This window comes from Podarcis gaigeae (genome assembly GCF_964106915.1).
Source record: "Podarcis gaigeae genome assembly, chromosome: 9".
In the NCBI taxonomy this organism is placed as follows: domain Eukaryota; kingdom Metazoa; phylum Chordata; class Lepidosauria; order Squamata; family Lacertidae; genus Podarcis; species Podarcis gaigeae.
The window spans coordinates 16,644,952-16,667,342 of NC_139685.1; the positions used below are offsets into that span (position 1 = coordinate 16,644,952).

Here is a 22,391-nt window from a genome sequence, read left to right on the forward strand (position 1 = left end):
AATATCTTATTTGACTGTCACAGAGGCCCTTATTCTCCCCCCGCCTTACCTCACTGAGACAGCAGATATAATAAATGTCAGCTGAAGATGGCTTTGGAACCACAACACTTTTTTATTTGATCACCTTCCCACTCACAGCGTTACTAACTTCTTCAAGCTTGAAGAACTTCGAACTAAAAGTTCTTCTATGTAGACATTTGCTTCAATTTGCTTCTCCCTGGTTACTTTTTTTAAAGCTCCTCCTGTCCTCTGTTAAGAGCAGGTCTCACCAAGCTGAACATGGCTGGTTCTTGAAAATACTCCTGTTTGCTCACTTGACTCAACAGGAGTCAAGTAGCCCAGGGCAATGGGCTACATTCACCTTTCCAAACCATAGGTTGCATAGACTCAGTGGAAAAGATAAAGATGGGGAGACAACAAATAAAAATGTTGTTGTTTAGTTGTTTAGTCATGTCTGACTCTTCATGACCCCATGGACAACAGCATGCCAGGCACTCTTGTCTTCCACTGCCTCCTGCAGTTTAGTCAGACTCATGCTGGTAGCTTCGAGAACACTGTCCAACCATCTCGTACTCTGTCGTTCCCTTCTCCTTGTGCCCTCCATCTTTCCCAACATCAGGGTCTTTTCCAGGGAATCTTCTCTTCTCATGAAATGGCAAAAGTATTGGAGCCTCAGCTTCACGATCTGTCCTTCCAGTGAGCACTCAGGGCTGATTTCCTTCAGAATGGATAGGTTTGAATTTCTTACTGTCCATGGGACTCTCAAGAGTCTCCTCCAGCACCATAATTCAAAAGCATCAATTCTTCGGCAATCAGCCTTCTTTATGGTCCAGCTCTCACTTCCATACATCACTACTGGGAAAGCCATAGCTTTACTATACGGACCTTTGTTGGAAAGGTGATGTCTCTGCTTTTTAAGATGCTGTCTAGGTTTGTCATTGCTTTTCTCCCACAAATAAAAAATGCAATTATTATTACATGCAGCCCCTGCTTACCAGACTCGTGTCCCCTAGAAATTGTTAGTTAGGCAAATGTCCACAATTTCCATTGATTCCAATGGGAACATTTCTCATCTAGCATTTGTCTATCTCCCTCCTCTCTCCATGGTTTCTTCCTGAAATGGCTGGTGCCAGTCAGCAAAAGGGAGACAAAGGAAATACTTATTTGTCCAACCTTTCCTGATGTCCGATCTGTCCAATCTCTCCTGTTCTCTGATCTCCCTCCCTCCCTTCTTGCATGGCTTCTGCTCGGAAAAGGCAGCAAAGTACAAATAAGCAAGGAAGTAACAAAGCTGGCTGTTCAGATATCTGAATCTGTGGAGCATATAGCAAGGTTTGGGCATAATGGTTTGTGTTCAGATAAGTGAATTTTCACATAGTGAGCTGGCATGTAGTTGGACCTGCGTGCAGCTGAATCAGTTATCGTTATTGAATTCAGCATGTGACCTAATCAAACAGCAGAACACCAGCTATGTAGAGAGGCTCAACGGAGGTTTGATAAACTTCTTGTCCTTGTTGCTTATAGAGATGTACAACCAAATGAATAGAAAGATGGCGTGGCTCATAGTCTGAGTAGGGCTGCCATTTGTCGAGATTTTCCAGGACATTACTGGGATTTCAAAGGCAGAATTGATGTCCGGGGGTGCGGGTGGGGTGGGATTTCCTTAGCAAGTCAATCAAAAAATCACATTTTGCTGGGAGGGAGGTTCCTAATAAAGGCTCAACAACATTTGGGATGTCCTGGTTTTTGCTTTTTGAAATATGGCGACCCTAGTGTGAGTCAATCCAATTTGGAAATACCTCCCTCCTAGGGATTGTGAAGATTGAAACTAGAAGACCAGGAAGTCAGTGTGTCTTCTATGAATGGCTTTAACGTTGCCCATACTCTTGATTGCTGCATTAGATTGAATGTGGATATACAAAGATGCTACAGAGCAAGAACCTGGTAGAGGAGGGAGCCTATTCATCAAAGAGAATCTATATTCCCAAAGGTTCTTTGTAGTGGTTGGGCTTCCTTCACACCTTCCAGCTTTGCCAATGCAGCACTCAAGGGCACCCTGAGATCATTGGCAGATTGCAAACATCTCATAGTTCTTGAATGGCAAGCTAGATAGCAATTTAATCCAAGCTGGACAAGAATTCAAGAGCTTGAAATACTCACAGAACCTTTGATGAGAGCATTTACAAGACTCCAAAGTTCTTCTCCAAAGCCCTAGCTTGGATAGGTTTTCTGGTATCCATAGCTGCTTGTTTGGACCTGCAAAAATTGGGGTGTAAAACTCCTGATGGGACAAAATAGATGGCTCTCTTTGATGGGTCACAACTCACAGATTTGGAGACTGGAAACAGGAAAGGAAGAGAATTCCACTGGGCCTTCCATTTTAAATGAATTGGCCTAATTCTCATCTCTTGGACTAATAAAATGGATCAGAATGTAATTAGCCTTTGGATTTTTGCATTGTCAGATTTTGTGAAATAGTCCTCCGTTCTAGGTTGAAAATGCATAACTGTATTTTTGGATAAAATACATGCAGAAATGTGCACCTTGAGAGACTGTTAAGTACACATTTTAAATACAAATTTTTGTACGCATTTTCTTTTTTAAAAAAAACCAAACCACATATTAATGAGGCATAAGTCACACAAAGTTGGCATGTCAGATCTCTCTCTCTCTCTGTAGCCTGAGGTGGAGCAACTGAGATGCACTTTTCATGTTGAAATGTTCTTCAGCTTGGGAGTAAAGTAATACAGCTTTAGACAAAGTTTTCTCTAAACTGAAATGACAGCAAAGATTTTTTTGTGCTATACCACTACATCTACCAACTGAATCTTCAGTGAAAGAAATGAAAAAGAAAGAAAAATCAAGACCAATATTCTTATCCCAGAACTGAATTTATTTCAATTGTTTATTTAGCTTTTTATGTGGTTAATAATAAAAAGTAATGTCAATCTTCATTCCAAAAGGAAGTAAGATCTGGAGAGAAAGTGATTTACTATGTGGAGAGGGACAAAGGTCATGATCCAATTAAAGTTATTTCTGAAAGACCCATTATTTCAAAGGGAAATGTTTCAGAATGGTCTTCTTCCCTTTTACAGAGGTACCTTGGGTTAAGAATTAATTCGTTCTGGAAGTCCATTCTTAACCTGAAACTGTTTTTAGCCTGTGGTACCACTTTAGCTAATGGGGCCTCCCATTGCCGCCATGCCGCTGCCACATGATTTCTGTTCTCATCCTGAAACAAAGTTCTTAACCCAAGGTACTATTTCTGGGTTAGCGGAGTCTGTAACCTGAAACATCTGTAACCTGAAGCATCTGTAACCCGAGGTACCACTGTATAAGCATAGGTAATAGTTTGGCTTTTTGACTTAGGACTTAAGCACTTTTAAATTGTTTACTGTGGTTGACTTTACTTATGAAATGTTTGCTTATTTAAAAAAAAAAAAGAGGCCTAGGATATTATGCCAGAATTAGGGAGGAATGCAATATATTTCTCATAGGGAGGTTAGGCTGGCCTCAACCAGAGCCAGGGCTTTTTCGGCTGTGACCCCGATCTGGTGGAACGCTCTGTCACAAGAGACTAGGGCCCTGTGGGACTTGACATCTTTCTGCAGGGCCTGCAAGACAAAGCTGTTCCACAGCCTGACCCCCTCCTTTGGTAATTCTTCACAGAACTCTAGCCCAGTGGTTGCCATCAATTTGATTTGAACTGATTTTATAATGAATTGATTTTAGAATGTTATTGTGGACTGCTCTCCCCAGGGAGACTCGCCTGGTGCCTTGGTTCCATGTCTTAGGTGTCATGCAAAAACTTTCCTCTTCCTCTAGGCCTTGGGCTCATTAAACAATCTAGGACCTTTTAAACTGGGGGGGGGGTGTTGTTGTTTGGTTTGCTACTATTTTATGTGTTTGTATGTGTTCATATTGTAAACCACGCTGTGATCCTCAGATGAAGGGCTGCATTCAAATTTTAACAACAACAACAGTGGGAGAATGTGTGCCCCCTTTTTAGGACCCACATTATGGCAAAAAGTATTTTATGGCAAAAATTATTTTTCACCTGAAAGTTGGGCAAATCCTATTCCTGGAAGTGATCAAGGCTTCATCTCTTTGAAAGACACAAAAAGCAGTTGTGGGGATTTTTTTGTTTTTTGTTTTTTTGTGCTGTTCCTTGCTGTCTCTTAGCCCCCAAATCTGCTGGTTACTTTGGTCCACTGGACAGCATCCGACTATTTTCCATGCCATGCAGTGGGGGACCTTTTCCTCCTGCCTATACACCTCATTTATTTGTCTTGTTATGGCTAGAGATGCTTTTCCTTGAAAAACTCAGCTTCCCATGTTGCAGGGTGAACTATGAGAAGTTTCAAACGCATTTTAACACACACACACACAAGCACATAAACCTAATGACAGGTGTTCAAAGGGAGGGGACCTTCATAATTATATTGGGATGGCAAAAGACTCTTAGATGAGCCCCAATAGATCTTGGATCCCAGCCATTTCTGGGAACAAGGGTGTTGTTTGCTTTTTGTTTTGGAGTCGATTCATTTCTTCAACTGGCTACAGACAATCCTTTCGTTGCTTCATCCGTCACTGATCAGCAGTCTATTTTGAACATAAAATGAATTCTACCACCTGTCATACAGGCTGAATTGCCTATCAATAATTCTGGTCCTTCTGGCTACCAAATGTTCTAATTTATTAATTAAAGCCTCAAGAAAGTATTAAAAAATATGTACGTGTGTGTTTGTGTGTTCCTTTTAAATTGCATTCTGGTTTTCACATTTCCTTGTTAATATTCTCTATTTTATGCTCTTTCCACACAGTAATGAGGACTAGAAAGTTTAAAAAGTTGCTTTTCTTTGCAGACATTGGTCTCCTTCTCTCTGCTTATAGGGAGGCTACTATTTGAATGACCCCCCCTCCCTACTGACAAGTAATGGGCTGAATAAAGTCTGAGTTTCTTCTATTCATTGGCTTCCTGTTTCAGCACTTTAGATTGCCTTCGTTAGATTCCATTTTGTTGCATCTTCCCCACAGTTTACAATATTGGAATATTTTGGCATATTGATGTCTACAATCATTTTGTTTTACATCATCCACAAACGGAATGCATGAGCAAAACAGATAATTGAGGGGGGAAGAGACCATCCTTTTGAGGTGTATGAAGAGAGAATACTTATTAAATCTATAAAGAAAAAGGTGGGATATCAATTTAGCAAATAGTAAGTATTCTCTGCTGAACTGGGAAGAGGTTAGGAAATTGCTACATAATAATCAGCAATATGGGTAGGGGCAGTGGGGAGAGAAAGAAATCAATAAGCTTTTTTTTATGCTGACTGAAGAGAAAATAAATCACATGGGTTATAATCATTGCTTATAGACCTGAGCCGGCAGCTCTCACCGTACTATATCATGGGCAAGGATTACCCTTTTGTGACTTTGACTCACCCAGTTGAGTCTAAGTACTGCAAGAGCTTCAGATGTCTGGGGTTATATTACATTGTGTACATCATTCATGTCAAGTTCCCCCATCTGGCCGCCAACATCTCACAGCTTGCTGCTTCAAGAATTTAATCTTTTGCATCTCCTACCTGCAAAGCAAAGTTAGACAGCAAGTTGGGAGCGTGCAGATTAGTACAAGACCTTAACTGCAGCAAACAGCTCAAATCCAGGGCTGAGCTAAAATTGCTTGCTTGCTTTTATGTTTATTTTTGTGAGTGTCAGAGAGCATCTCCCAGCGCTTCAGAAAGGCATGTTGTATTTCTAAATCATGTTTATTGCAATTTATTGCCTCAGGAATGAGCCTAGACCCGCTTGTGCCCCTCAGATTCAAACACACACCCTTAGAATCATAGAATCATAGAGTTGGAAGAGACCACAAGGGCCATCGAGTCCAACCCCCTGCCAAGCAGGAAACAACTCTTCTCAACTCTTTGCCTAGTGCACCCACATGGAGGAGTTTAAAAGGTTTCCATTTTTTTCTTTCTCTTTTCTTTTACAGTGGTACCTCAGGTTAAGTACTTAATTCGTTCTGGAGGTCTGTACTTAACCTGAAACTGTTCTTAACCTTAAAGCACCACTTTAGCTAATGGGGCCTCCCACTGCTGCTATGCCACCAGAGCCCGATTTCTGTTCTCATCCTGAAGCAAAGTTCTTAACCTGAAGCACTATTTCTGGGTTAGCGGAGTCTGTAATCTGAAGCGTATGTAACCTGAGGTACCACTGTACTAAAGAGAGTTTGCTAGGTCATCCAGATTGCAGTTAATCTTAATTATGGACTAATTGTAGTTAATCTTAATTATGGTTTGCTTGAAACAAGCCAACTTCAACCCATGGTTTGTGAAGCTGGTTTGTTTCAAGCAAACAATAATTTAGCTTTACCACACACTTTGGGGTGGGGACTTAACTCTGACCTTCTGTTAATCAAAATTGGAAGTAAAAATTCCAGTGGTCGCACTGGAGGAAAAGAGGAAAGGGAAACATGTGAGTCTGGAGGAGGCTAGTTTCATTCACATCACAATAAATAATAGTTTTTCAGGATATCCAAATGCAGGCATTCTTAGTTTCAATCAGTTGTAGTCCTATGTTCTCCCTGATGCCAATGTGCTCAGGCTTATTTTCCCACACTCACATTCAATCTGATTGACTGGAGTGGCTTACTTTATTTAGTGATAATGCTGCTGTCAAAAATTTCACCAAACACAATCACGGGAATTATCATCACAAATCAAATGGCAATATTTCTCAAGCATGACTTAGGACATGGCTCTTCAGCTTTGGGTCTGTAGAAGGACTGCAGTTCCCATCATCCCCAGTTGGTTTAGCCAGTGGTCAGGGATGGTGAGCATTGTAATCCCAACATCCACAGATTTGAGGCCGAAGAACACTAGTTTAGGATAAGAAGTACAAAAAAAGAGAAAAGAATGACACTATAGAGGAGCAGCAACTTTAAACATATTAAACACTACTGAAATGCAGAATTAAGCAGCATAAGTATAATTTTTAGTAATTGAGATGACTACTTTATATATCCTAACTGCAAGTTTTATTTTTAACTTTTTATATATTTTATTATTGAAACAGAATCATCATCATGGACAGGAGAGTCTAAAAGCAAGCAGGGAACCATTTCCCGGAAACTCTCAGTGTTAAAATTAGCAAAAATATTCCGGTCTCCACCTTGAAATATTTTCCACTTATACAGAACAGGAAATCTCCCAGTTACCTAGCATGGTGCCTCTTTTGAAAGCCTTCATAATAAGCTAGCTTGCTGCAAGGGGGTGGGGTGGAGAGACACATTGTGGTTATACTATTTGTGAAACTGCCGGAATCCACCACAAATTCCATCCTTCCAGCCCTGAACTTCATTTGAAGGTGTGGCTTCCAGCACCTCCACATCCTTTTGGTCCAGACAAGGCAGAGTAGCAAAGGTGGTTGCAATAAGGTTTCCTATAATGGCCTGCATGGCCACCTGTGGTCAAGGTATTGTTGTGTTTTTCGCCCTTCAAGCATGGCCTCACCCCCCAGGTAGGTGACTTTCTCAGCGAATTATACCTCCTTCTGGCACTTGGGCCACTAGGGCATCCCAATGGAAGGCGGTGGCAGAAGCCACCAGGGGAGAGCCATGACTCTGCCTGCTTGCTTGTGGAGGTTGCAAGTTTTATCATGACCCTACTGAAGAATGAAGACCCAGAGGAGTTATGAGAAAATGAAACAGTGGTCAACTTGTTCGTACTTCACTTTGCATCATGCCCAGATATCCTGTGATATATGAGTACAGCTTCTGCAATGGGAATCTTCCATGGATGCACTATTGCATAAGGGAGCAATAAACAAATGACTGTGGGGATAATGTATATGAATATTCTAAAGCAGTCTTCCCCAAACTGGTACCCTCCCAACTCCCATCAAACCCAGCTTTCATGGCCAATATCAGGGTCCAGCAGTAATGGCTGATGTAGTCTAGCATCACATTGAAAGCACCAGCTTGGGGATGGGTAGTCTAAAGCAGGGGTCAGCAAACTTTTTCAACAGGGGTCCGGTCCACTGTCCCTCAGACCTTGTGGGGGGCCAGATTATATTTTGGAAAACAATAATAATGAACAAATCCCTATGTCCCACAAATAACCCAGAGATGCATTTTAAATAAAATGACACATTCTACCCATGTAAAAACACCAGACAGGCCCCGCAAATAACCCAGAGATGCATTTTAAATAAAAGCACACATTCTACTCATGTAAAAACACGCTGATTCCCAGACCGTCCGCGGGCCGGATTTAGAAAGCGATTGGGCCGGATTCGGCCCCTGGGCCTTACTTTCCCTACCCATGTTCTAAAGTGTTACATTAACCCCAAAACTGGAATTCCTTCCCCATAGAAAACCTTTGCTGAAAACCTTTAGGTGAGTACAGTTGTACCTTGGTTTTTGAACAGAATGCATTCCAGAAGTACGTTTGACTTCCGAAATGTTCAGAAACCAAGGCACAGCTTCCGATTGGCTGCAGGAGTGTCCTGCAGCCAATTGGAAGCTGTGGAAGCCACGCTGGATGTTCAGCTTCCGAGGCAAACTTTGCAAACCGGAACACCTACTTCCAGGTTTGCGCCGTTCGAGTTCTGAGTTGTTTGTGAATTAAGCTGTTCGGAAATCAAGGTACGACTGTGTGTGTTTGTGTGTGTGTCTTTCTCTTTTTGTACTTTAAGAGAGCTTTCTTAGAATGACAAGAATTTTGAAATATTTGCTGAGATTTATGGAGTTTTAAAAATCTTTGTGTTTTTCATCCTTGAACCTGCACTTTGTTTTTAGGATTAGTGGACTATGTACCAAAGGTGGCCTATAAGTAGGTTTATAAATAAAGTAAATAAGCAACAACTTACTTTATTTGGAGTTGTGCGGTGATCAATTGCCAAGACAATAAGCAAGGACTGTTTCATAACTGTGTATTTGAGATTTTCCTGTTTTAGCGGGAAAGATACACTTTCTGGCAATTTTATGTTGTCTTTCGGGAAATGTAGATACTTTAATAGTGAGCGCTATATATGACTAACAAGGAAACATGTCTTTCTGTTGGAGAAATAATAATAAGGGGAATTAATCCCTACTATCCCAGAATGACAGTACTTGTGAAGAGAAGAGAAAGGGGAGACTATTGTGCGCTTATCAACAAGCTCCTACTCATTCTGCTTTTCATTGTAACTATAGCATTTCATTTTTTATGCGTGTTATTAAATATACAAATGTCTCTTAGCCCATTTTAAAACCTGAGAGTTCATAATGTTCTTGACGTGAAGTTTCATCTTGCTATTTTTCACAGCCAGTGTGAGATGTAAATTGTGTGTGTGTGTGTGTGTGTTATTAAAACAAATAAATCTTGTACTTACCTCATATTTATTTAAGGATGTAATGCATAAAGAAAAGTTAAGAGATACTGCATGCAGCATACAATCAGGATATAAAAGGTAAAGGTAAAAGTAAAGGACCCCTGGATGGTTAAGTCCAGTCAAAGGCTGGGGTTGCAGCACTCATCTTGCTTTCAGGCTGAGGGAGCTGGCATTTGTCCACAGACAGCTTTCTGGGTCATGTGGCCAGCATGACTAAACCGCTTCTGGCACAATGGGACACCATGACGGGAACCAGAGCACACGGAAATGCCATTTCAGGATGTACTCCACTGCAGTGATATGCATTTGTATTGGTGTGTTTGTGTGTATACATACATCATGACAAAGAAGAAAAGAGAAGACAAAGAAAAGGCAGTATAGTTGTAGGCTAAAAGCACAAATACTTTGAGAGAAGTTTCAGGTAACACTTCTTTGTGCTGATTAGAGGCATATAGTGCTCTGAGATGAGAGAGAGGAGTCTGCTTAAATTGACAACTCCGTATATAATCAGTCAAGGTGGTTTAGCCACTTACTACAGAAACAGTATGGAATCTGGCTTCCAATTTTAATTCCCTCAAAAGCATTTTGTTGTTGACTTTCTACCAGACTTTTGCTTAAAGCAACAATTGATGTGAATACAGGGGTTTATTCCATGGTGCTAGGAGAAGATAAAGGGCCTTCAGTTAATAGTGGCAGAATATTTCATGGGCCTTTGGCTGCCCCAAGATGCATATTCAAGTATTTGCCTCAGGAAACCAATGGTCATCTCTACCTCTCAACATACTTATTGTGTTCTCCCTTCAGACCCCAACCATTTCTGTGTTGAGTGGTTAAAGCCTGTATGGGTTAGGAAAGGGCAAATTTGTCAATTTTTGTTTTATTAGTGCCTCATTTTTCCAACCTTAAATTCAGTCATCCATATTTCCATATCAGCTTGTGGGTGTTTAAAGTTCCCATGAAAATTCACCACCATTTTTGTGCCAATGTTTTCTGGTACATATGGCTTCCACAAGCATTTCCCCCCTAATAGAATGCATTTTGTATGCTTTTTTCACACATACATGCATTTGTATGCACAATTCGTCCGACTATGCACATTTTTGTACATATTGCTTGGTTGCAAAACTGCTTTGAAAAATTCAGGAAAGTGTGAATTTCAAAGAACAGCTGTGCCTCATTTCACACATTGTCTCAGAAAGTGCAGATTAGGTAGATTCTCCATTTCTTCCCCTATCTAATATGATGCTTCTAGTTGTGCTGGGATGACCTTTACAGAGAGCATGACAAGGGGTGTGTGGCCTTGCTCCTGCTTCTCAGTCTCTTTGCAACTTTTGATACCATTGATCAGCTTCTTCCCGGACTGGCTCTGTGGAAGAGGAATTCGGGACACTGTGTTCTAGTAATTCCAGTCCTGGCTATGGAACTGGGTCCAGAAAGCATGACTAGGAGAATGCTTTAGGGGGGCTTCAGTAGTTATGCTTTGCTATGGGGTGCCACTGAGAACTATTTTTCCCCTCCATAAATACCTACAACTTCCTAAGTAGACACCCGTTTATAGCCCATATTTTGAGAGAATGTATCATTGAATTCAGTGGGACTTAATTCTAAATAAGTGTGATAGCATTGCAGCCTAAATATTTATGAAGTCTTGAGATAATGCATTTGAAATTTTCTTCCTTTTATATGGTTTTTCATAAAGGAGTTATGATGTGCCTAAAGATTTATGGATGAGACATGTGATCCCAAAAGCTCTCATATTAGTTTTTGAACTAAGCTATCATTTAGTGTGAATTTGTTGCATCTGTGTGATGGATTGCACAGATAGATCTTGGCTGATTTATCACCCATGGTGGAATTATGCACTTCTATCAAAGGCAGAAGCATCCCATTTTGGATTTAGCAGTATGAATATGTATGCTGCTCAATATGGTCTTGAGCATATCTTCTGAAAAAATAAACAGACATCATGCCTGCAGATAGCTTTTAAATAGAAAGGTGTAGCACACATTTAGCAAGTCAGCAAGGATTCTGCTTTTGATTTTCATCCGAAACAAATTTACCATTCAGACTGGACCATTTTCTCATTGCTGCTACAATAATCTGAAACAAAATATTTGAGTTAGCACAAGCAGTTGTGCCACTGGGACTTGACAAGCATTGAGGTTTTTGTTACTAATGAATTACTTCATTCACAGGACTTCAAGACCTTTGTAAGCATGCAGTTTTAGTGCTTCCCATAGCCTTGTGAGTATGCAAAGTTGTCAGGCTTCCTTGAATTGACTTCCTCTCCCATGGCCATATATGAGGAGATCAAACTAAAGGAATTCTTACCAGTTATTTTCTCTAATAAAAACACCAAAGGACAAAAAGTGTCAACCCAGAATGGCGGTACTCCCAATTAAGGCTTAGACCCCTCCAGTCCCTATTGATCTATTTCACTCCTATGTCTTGTAATCTGAGCTTGTACCCTCTGTGCTTTCTGTACTGAGACTTTCTGCGCACTTCTCGAACCTTGGGCTGAGCGGAGAAATGCTATCCAGAGACTGCAAATCTGTTAACCCTCTCTCTCCCAGTGTTTCTTCTCCTAAGCTGTTCCCCATCCAGTATTTCCCAGCTTCTGCCTTCTGAACTATGCCCCTCTGCAAGCCATTCAGGAGCAGGAGAAGGGGAAGGCTGCCACCATTACAGTGCAGCCCTCCTCAGCACAGTCCCTGACAAAAGTGAAGTGTGTGGCAACTGGGGAGAGGCCCTCCTCAGTTGCAGCACCCCAATTACGGAATATTATTCCAAGAAAGCTCACTGGTCACTCCTGGCCTACATTGACTTGCAGTAGCTCTCCAAGGATTCAGTCAGAGTCACCTCACCACTTTTTATCTGGAAATTCTGCCACTGAGATTAGACCCCAGCCCTAAATAAAGGAACAGCTAACCTTCAGTACACAAGCTGCATACAACTCCCCCAATATTTTTCTGTGCCACCTGGACTCCTTGTTAGTGGTATTCCAAATAAAGGGAGGTGGCAAGCCAGATAACCTATTTTACCTTTAGAAGAACTGAACCAGTACTTTAATTTGGCCACAAAGAAGGAGGGTAGGGATAGGGAGGCAGGAGCCATCGCCCCTCTTAAGGAATTGGTTCCAAGGTTGCCAGAGACTTCCCTCCATACTTTTCCAAAAGTACCATATTTCCCCCCTGAAAAAAGGGACTAATTTTCTCCTGCTTTTTGGGGGAAGGGGTGTCTTCATAACTTTTGAGGAAAGCAAGCTGTCCTGAACAGTTCAAAGCAATTTTCTTTTGCTCACCCAATCTATGACTGATCAGATAATTTTAACACCCCCAAAATAACAGTAACAGTAACAATAACAATAAAAACAACAACAACAATAACAATAACAATAACAACAACACACTTCTAATTAGTACAGTTAAAGGTAGAATCTGGTATTCTATAGTGTTTCACTACCACCAAATAACAATAGATGCATTAAATTCTCTTTTTCTTTCTCACCCTCAGACACACTCTAGATAACCAACACTAACTGTCTCTAAACATATATCAAAAGTTTCTATGCATTTTGTTGGTTTTGTTTCCTTAATTGCTGTCTATTTGTTCACATAATTCAATGAAGCCACTGTACTTATTTTTTTTCTGACCTATTGAGCACCTATAACCTTATAATACATTTATGAAAAACATTCTAGCTTCATTGATAGCAAAAAAAAAACCCAAACAAACAAACACACACACACCCAAAAAAACTTAGCACTAATGGATTTTATTGAAATACAAGTGTTCTGTTTGTTTGTTTGTTTTTTAACAAGAAATAATTCACCTATTTCAATAAAAAATGTCACTGGTAATTTTGAGGAGAAAGTGTGTCTGTTCACAAAAACATGCATAGACACAAGTCTACCTAATTCAATAGTACAAGGTCAAAGTCTTTCATCCACTGGCATTTAAGGTTACAGGATAATCTAGACTTTGCTGTAAACAACATTTTTTATTATTTTTGTTGCCAAAGGCAAATTGCTGAGATACACACTATTAAAAGGGTATCCAAACAAGCTGCCACAGAAAATAGTTCCCTATTTCTTATGCAAATCTATGAGCAATTTCAGATTAATAAGGTAATAGGCAAGTCAGCCTTGCTTGGACAGGAACTGTTTCTGTTAAAGGTAATGACATATACAGATGTGTGTTTGGTAATCTGTGTTTATACATTTGCTTCAAAAGGATCTCTACCCCACCCAGGACAACCTGCACACCATGTTTTAGAACGCAGAGAAGTGTCTTCTGGGCAATTTTCCAGTCAGATATTTAATTTGATAGCATCGTGGTAACCCTTTGCCAGCTGTCTAAGAATGTCACATCTTCCACAAAATCTGGTGCCTGTTAAGGATCAAATCAAATTTATTTGCTGAAAATCATTGGTCATCACAAAAAGAGTAGCCCACCATCTTTGCTCTCGCTGCCGTACATTTAATTACTTGATAACCGAATTTAACCACTTTCAGTTGTGCTGCCTTTCGATTTATTTGCTGCCCTTTTATTTTCAATCAGTGTGTGGTGTATCACAGAAACACAATAGCTGAATTAAAACTATAGTGTGCAATGTTTTTATGAGCAAAATACTTGCACTTTTTAAATAAAAAATATATATTATTAAAGTTCCAAATTTAATTTGTGTGAGATGAGCTATTCATGTCTCTCCAAAGTGTAGCATCAAAATATTTCTTTTTTCCTAGTGACAAATTCCTAACAAGGCCATTATTTCTGAGTTTATGGAAATCTCTAAATCAAATCAACTTCCATTATGTCTTTTCACAGTACCACAAAAAAATTCTATTAGAATTTTATTTTCTCTGAATTTACTTCATTGTCGCTGCATGCATTTTACTTGCTGAGTTAATTAAATTCCTTGCCTCTTTCCCACTAGCGAAGAATTTCAGTGCCATATTCACTAATGAATAAAAGGGTTTTGCTGTTAAGAGAGACCGGATGCGACACATGTAATCAAAATAGAATTATATATGTGTATAACTATAATTGGCAGACTAACAGACTACTAGCTAACCTGGTAAGTTTGCCATAAGCTGAGACCTAAGAATCAGACACCACCATTTTAGTAGAGTTTAGGGGAAGGATCAAGGCCAAATGACAGAGCATCTGTTTTGCATGTATAAGATTCTAGGTTCAATCTCTGGCATCTTCAGTTATGTCCCATTCTCAAATCTTGGAGAGCTGCTGCCAATAGACAGTTCTGAGCTAGGTGGTTGAATGGATTGATGCCATAAGAGGCAGCTTCCTATGTTCTGTTCTGGCTGGATGAAGAAGACTGCTGGGAGCCTGTCTCCCAAGAGCCCCTCAGAAAAGGCTCCAAAGACAATAGTTTAGAGTCCGGAGCCTGGTGGTGGGACACTGAGGAGCAGTCAGCAGAACGGACAAGCTAGGAGCTGATAGAAACAGAAGACTTGAGCAATCAATGGAAGTCAGGAGAAGGAGGGCCCTTCAGGACAGGATTAGAAGCCGAGAATTACAGCATGTGTGCAGATACAGGGGCATAGGAAGGGGGTGCAGGGGGTACAGTCCACCCCGGGTGTTACCCCTTAGGGGGTGGCAAAATGGCACACCGCTGGGGATAGCATTTACCGCGGAACCTAGCCTGCAGCGAACCCGAGCCACGTGTCTCTCCTATAAGTTGTGCTGGGCCCAGGGGTAACCCAAGTAAAGTGGTCCAGGTCCGGTCCCAAATCCAAGGGTTCTACAAGGAGTCAGTCCAACAGGGCCAAGGCAGGAAACCAGGCTAGGTCAGGCACAGGATCACAGGCAAGTTCTGGCAAATAGCAACGTTGCTCCCGCAACCTGGGGCGGGGTCCAGCAGCCTTTTATCTCTGTTGGGGTAATGGCCGGTCCTGATCCCCGGTGACTCACCTCCCTGTCTCACCTGAAGGTGAGCATTCCTCCTGCGAGTACTCAGGTCTCTCCTTCTCTCAGACCTCAGTCTCTGCAGCTCGGGAGATGTCAGTGGGTTACTAGACCCAGAGGCCACCTCAGCCTCTCCTGACCCAATTGGTAGTGGAGCAGCTGTAAGTGATTGCCCAGCTGAAGGCAACAAGGTAATCCCCACATCTGGAGCCAGGGCAGGCTCAGGCCCCTGACTCGGCCCAGCTGGTGCTTGCTGCAGGGGAACCTGTGCAGACTGGGGCTCTTCAGAATCAGGCCTCAGACTAGGTTCAGATGCCACCTGAGCCAAAGAATCCAGTGCAGACTGAGACTCCTCTGGCTCCGAGCCCGAGCCCGAGATCCAGGCCATCAGAGAAGTGATGCGGTGGCTCGGGGTCCCGTGCTGCCCGAAATGGCAGTGTAGGGCTTGCGTCTTCCAGCAGACTTTGTGGGCAACTTGGACAGATTGCCCCGGCGCCCCGTGGGCAGCTCGTCCTACCCCTCCCACTCCAGGTGCCAGAGCAGCAAGATACACCCCTGTGCAAATAGTCTCAGTCCTTCTGACTCTCTTCCCTCTCTGACCCCCTGCTCCAGGAGGGTCCTGCATGTCTTTGAGCAACACACAAGACAGGCCTAGAGAAGGAGCCCGTCCCCTCAATGCAGCCTTCATCTGCTTGGGATGGATCCAGAGTGAGAGGCTAGAGGGGAGGGGCATGACTGGAGCTTTATTTCAGCAATGCCTTCATTAAGATGAACCAGGAATATTGCTGTGCTGTTATTTTTCTGCCAATAAAAAGCTAATTGCATTGCATGCCTTCCATGTGTGTGCCTAGCCCTGTGGGTGACCTGGCTAGTTGACAGCTTGTTGATATGTTCATAGATAGCGTGAATATGCAGTTCTTCTTAGCACCCTGTTATATTTTTGCTTGTTGTTTGTTGAATGGATGAGTAGTAAGGTACTCATCCTGGCATGCCATATATGTATGCATGTAGATGTAGATGTGTCTTTATGTGTGTGTATTCTTGTAAGCAGCCAGGGTATTTTAATCACCTGTAAGCCTTATTAGTTAATGCTAAATATATGGAGTGAAATCAATTTAATCTGATATAGGCAGTGTAATTTGTATTTAGGGATGTCAGGGAATGCTGATAAAAACAGAAAAAGGAAGCCAAAACTGGTGCAGTTTGTGTGTCCATCTATGGTCAGGAATGGAAATCCGTAAATATTATTAGTATTTCTTCACACCATTGTTGTCAAGTTCGCAAATTATACCTAATCAATAGCAGAGTTGTTTTATACCAGGGGTCAGCAAACTTTTTCAACAGGGGGCCAGTCCACTGCCCTTCAGACCTTGTGGGGGGCGGGACTATATTTTGAAGGGGGGGAATGAACGAATTCTTATGCCCCACAAATAACTCAGAGATGCATTTTAAATAAAAGGACACATTCTACTCATGTAAAAACATGCTGATTCCTGGACCGTCCATGGGCCGGATTTAGAAGGTGATTGGGCCGGATCCAGCCCCTGGGACTTAGTTTGCCTACCCATGTTTTATACATTGCTTTGATGTTTCCTTCACATTCAAATGAATGCTAGTTACATAAATAGTTATGTAATTTACCTTAAATAGTGAACAGTAGGATGAATAATGTAGTATTTGGCAGAAACCAAACTGCAGTGAAACAGAAACAGTGCTGATTATGGCCAAAGCAGGTCAAAATGGAATTCTCTGCCTTCCTACATTCCTGTTTGCACTTCAACCTAAATTCCACAGTAAGGCCATCTGTTTTCAGTGGGATTTACTCCTGTGTAAGTGTGCGTAGAATTGCAGCCTATATCAGTTTACAATTTAAGTCTGCTGGTTTAACTGGCTTGCAGATATGATTGTTTCCTGAAACTGCAACTGTTTCAGTAACCCCAAACCATCTTATCACCCACAAAGAGGAAGAAATTGTGTTTTTCCCTCCCTGAGGTTTTAGAATGGCTGTTGACCATGTGCACAAGGCCAGGGAAGCAGAGAACTAAGCTAACGTGACATAAGAAAGAATCCTATAAATCCTAAACTGAGATATGCCGGCAGCAGAACACCTGCTACTGACTATATCCCATGGATAACTGTGCTGACTCACCGCTTGCAGGTAATAACCCACTGGCAATGAGTGTTCAAAAATAGCTTCAGATCTGATTGCTTTGTACAACTTGACCTGATGCAGTCAGGTGTGCATTTGCCACACTGTGTTGAGCATCTTACTTTTGTCCTTTATTCCTCTTCTTTTTTAAATGAATCAACCTTTGCTTCAGACAAATGTAGCAGGGCAGGTTTGCATATTCTGAGCAATACTTACTATGCATCAATAGGTAGAGGAACAAGTTAAGATGCACCTTCTCTTTATCACACACAAATGCATAATCTAAGATAGGGAACATGTTTTCCTAGAGGTGGGGAAGAAATTCATTTGCTTTATATTTTTATGTGGATTTCCCAGGTTCACACTTTTGTGAAACAGTACATGAACTAAAACCCAACTCATTTTTGAATTTATTATATTTTTCAGATATTTTAGTGTTATTCTTCCACCAAGGAATGCATACAAAACTATGTAAATTAGCAGAAATGGTATACAAAATGTATTATATTACTGGGAAATCTAATTAAGCCTTTGTTTTGCTATCAGATGGCATGGGTGCGATAAGATGAATAGACCACCAGAGCATTCTTGGGTTCATTCAATATTTGCAGCATCTGACTAATATAAAATAATATTGGAGATACCTATATGGTCACTTGATCTTTATCACAACCATGTCTATCTGCATGAAAGGAATTGTCCAGAATGTAAAATGTGAACAATATCTTGCTATATTTGGGGAAGCTTTTTATTTTTGGGGGGAAATCTGATTGCTGCTTGATGCGAGTTGTTATTCTCATAGTTGGGTGTGATCATCCTTATTTCTGTGCACAACATCAGAAGTTATTGTGCATACAAATACTGAATGTATCCACTTCATAAAATAGTGAAGGTGATCTCAAAGACATGTAAGAGCACCCAAAAGGTAAATAGATTTCTCTGAGTAAGTGAAAGCAAATTTTTTTGTAAAATGGGCAAAAGGAGCCTTCCACAAGTCCCTGAATTATGAGCTCCATTCTACTGAAATGTTCTAGGGACATAAACTTTGAGTGAAAGTGAAGGGCTTTATGGGGTCCTCGGAATCTCCAGATGGAATTATAGCCTCATAAATACAATCTTTCCCCATTTGATTATATAAAATATGCCTCCTGAGTTTGCAGGAGCTGCAAACGAAATACTCCTTCTCAGTTGAGTTCCCATTTATTTCCCCTAACATGAGAAAATGGTAAGGTTAGAAAGAGCATCAAGGTCATTTATTTCAACCTTGTCCATTGTGAAGACTTCGATTCAATCTCCACTGGCTATTGCTTTTCCTTTTAGTAGGAGCATGGCAAACACCCGGTGAAATTTTGCTGGTCTTACTGGAACTCTGCTTGCTTCCCTCAAGATTCTTCAGGTGTTTCTTTCAAACAGAAGACTCACATTTTGCTTCCATTCCATCAAATCAAAACAACCAAAATGGTACATCAACAATGGTGGACTTTGGGGTCTCAAATTTCAGTGGTGTCCTCTGTAATGCCAAAATTCAGTGTCCTTCCACCTGCCATGGACTGGCTGGATGAAGAGGAGTGGTGGCAGGAATCAGATGGGGAAGAAGGCTCGGAGCCAGGGATTGGTGGTGGGATGATGATGACTGGTCAGATGGAAAAGAGGGAGCAGCCTGGGAGGAAGGTATGTCAGAAGCTGAAGACGTAACAGAGTTTGGTGAGCAGGAAGAATCTGTGGCAGAGAGCAATGCAGAATCAGAGCAGTAAAGGAGGCTAAAGAGGGTGGTAGAAGCAGGCTGCTAAAGAAGCCCCTGTCTCCCAGAACCAGAAGAGGTATGAAGATGGTGGAGCAAAGGCAGGCAAGACAAAGTCTCAGATTGCTTGGGAAGGACCCAGGGAAGGAGAAGACTTAGGCAACTGTGGGAAGGCGGGGACCTTCAGTCCTCACGACTGCCTCATTGGGGCAAGATCTACTGGCAATAGTTCTGGGCTCACTAGGCCTGGCTTCCTGAGTCAACCTTGTTCCACTGAATAAAGAGTTAACTTCACCGATGCCATGTGATTTATTGCCAACTTGTTCCTGACTCCCGCTCTGGACCCCACCTCTCATGCTCCATTGTAAAAATCATAGTTGTGGCATCTCTGGCAGCGTGCCCAAGACTCGGCGCCCAATGCAACCAAACTGGTCACCATCCCCTAAAGTCACCTCTGTCATCAGTAAACTTCATCACCTTACAAATACAAGAAAACAGAACTTGACAGTAGCAACATATTAAGGAATTCTACAAAAGCTTTCTAGTGTAAATAAGGGCCAATTTTTAAGGAGTCTCTAAAACATAAGAGCCAGAACAGAAAGTGAAGTTTTCTCCTGCAAGATAATCAAATGCCTTTTCCTGAGGAGACAATTTGAAAAGAATAACACAAAGTGTGACACCATAAGAAAAGGACAAATTAACTCTACAGCTTTAATAATAAATGTTCCAAGCTTCAACAGAATCAAAGGGCAACTTACAGGGAAGGCAGAGAGAGAACGAAAATGACACATTCTTCCTTCCTGGACAACAACAACAATTTCACCGAAAATTTTGCAGGTGTCTCAGGCTACAGTTTTGTTAACAGCTTGTGAGCAATAGATTTATAACTGCTGCTAAGGAACAATAGTAAGGTTTGCCTCGGAAACATTTTATTCTGAATCCAATTGACCATGAACTAATTATTTTGAATGGGCTTTGCATACTGTCTGAATGGGGTGTGCTATTTTGGTGTGCTGACAAAAAATAAATTCATTCCGTGTGCCTTTTTCATCAGTCAGGTTAGGTGTTCAGTGTGTGCAATAGTAGCAGTAATGGTTGTAGTGGAAAAATGCTATTATGTGCAATACTACTTTTGTGACTAAAGCTGCTAATATTTTTATGCTACTGATAGTACGGCTAGTTCCTGTTAACTTATTGGTGCAATTAAAGTATGTGATTCACTACCAAATGTTGTGAGGGTGGTGGCTTGTTTCTAAAAGTGGCAGATGAATTCATAGAAGGCAGAGTTGTCAAAGATTGCAAACTGTTATAACTAAATAAAACTTCTGTTTTATTATGGATGCTGGGTACAGACCATCACATTTAGGTACACACCTACAGCCATCTGCTTGGCCATTATATTAAAATTAAAACTACACAGGGCTAGGAGTATATGAATCAGTCTTTTTATGTTGAATGACACTTGCATTTGCATTTAATTTTGTTCCATTCAGTCTCTGCAACTACCTATTGTTTTTTTTAAAAAAAAACCTTCAAAATTCATATTAAATCCATTCAAAATTCATGCTAAATAAATGCACATTTTAGTAATTTTTAAAATGCATATTATCTTTCAAACATCTTTTTAAAAGGCTTGCTCTCAAAAGTACACATATCTCAGTGCACATTTTGATACATTTAAACATCAGAGAACTACATCAGAATTTTTGGAGAATTGTGAAATCTGACAGATAGCTAAGTTGTGAGGCATGTATTACTTCCAGAGTTGCAGATCAGAGCACTTTGTATGGGAATCTGCAAAGATTAAATTCCTCAAGTGTGCCTGGAGGAATCTTAGCCTGATCCAGAGGTGCCCTGACTCTTCTCCCCTCCCCCCTCACACACACAGGCTCTTACTTGAATGTAACAAAGAGAATGTTATTCATGCAAGTAACAGTAAAGGCTCAGAAGTAGATGCAAAATTCAGGAGTCGTGATGCATGGGTTCATGAGCAAGGCAAAATGTTCAGAATGGGACAGAAGCAACAAAGATGTCCCAACAAACTTTGAAAGATACCCTCTTCCTCCAAGCCAGATTTCCACAATCCAGCGGGGGCCCCTATTTCTCCTCCTCCTCTGTCAAAGCCTGCCAACAAAGCCCAGTTCCAAAACACTGCAAGACTCATGACCAGGAAGACAACTCTTACTAAACATGTTGTTCTACTAGTAGTTGCATTGTGCCTAGTCATTTAAGCAAGAAACATGTGAAATGGTTCATCATTTTATCCCATGAGAACACACTTGATAAAGAATTTACTCCATTGTTGAGAACATGGATGTGGTGGTGTAAATGAAGCATTGCGTCATATTGGACAGGATACAATGTATTCTTTGAGATACTGCAAGGTTTACACTTGTGCAATGGAACTTTCCCTCCTCTCCTTCCTCCCACATGCATCCTACTCCCCCCCCCATCTGCTTAGTCATAGGAGCCAACACCTAAGGGTCAAGGTCCTTTGCCCCCCATATTTTATTCAATTTTGCACCTCTGTGTTCAGGACAGTTTTGAGGGTCAGACTGAGGGAGGGGGCACAGTGGGGGAGAAGGGTGGGAATTTTTCCCAATTCCTTGGACTAATGGGACAAGTTACTTTTGCTATATTGGTAGTGGCGCCCGCCCTGTAGCAGCCCTCCCATCAGATGTCAAAGAGATAAACAACTACCTGACATTTAGAAGACATCTGAAGGCAGCCCTGTTTGTTGTTGTTGTTGTTGTTTAGTCATTTAGTCGTGTCCGACTCTTCGTGACCCCATGGACCAGAGCACGCCAGGCACTTCTGTCTTCCACTGCCTCCCGCAGTTTGGTCAAACTCATGCTGGTAGCTTCGAGAACACTATCCAACCATCTCGTCCTCTGTCGTCCCCTTCTCCGTGTGCCCTCCATCTTTCCCAACATCAGGGTCTTTTCCAGGGAGTCTTCTCTTCTCATGAGGTGGCCAAAGTATTGGAGCCTCAGCTTCACGATCTGTTCTTCCAGTGAGCACTCAGGTCTGATTTCCTTAAGAATGGATAGGTTTGATATTGCCCTGTTTAGGGAAGTTTTTAATGTGTGACATTTTAATGTATTTTTCATCTTTGTTGGAAGCCACCCAGAGTGGCTGAGGAAACCCAGCCAGATGGGCGGGGTACAAATAATAAATTACTACTACTACTACTAC

At 41.4% G+C, this 22,391-nt stretch overlaps 2 long non-coding RNA genes across 3 annotated transcripts in view; one reads left to right on the plus strand and one right to left on the minus strand.

Moving 5' to 3' along the window:
* Nucleotides 1-22,391, plus strand: part of LOC310852181 — a 110,531-nt gene that overhangs the window by 56,062 nt on the left and 32,078 nt on the right. The window lies entirely within an intron of this gene.
* LOC310852167 lies at nt 4,430-14,649 on the minus strand. 2 transcript variants are annotated; one of them, XR_014567998.1, is made up of 5 exons: nt 14,456-14,649; nt 13,647-13,770; nt 6,661-6,886; nt 5,449-5,591; nt 4,430-4,602 (listed from the first exon to the last, which is right to left on the minus strand). It is a non-coding gene; the product is annotated as an uncharacterized lncRNA (long non-coding RNA). The 2 variants fall into 2 exon arrangements; XR_014567999.1 differs by having other exon boundaries at nt 13,639-13,770.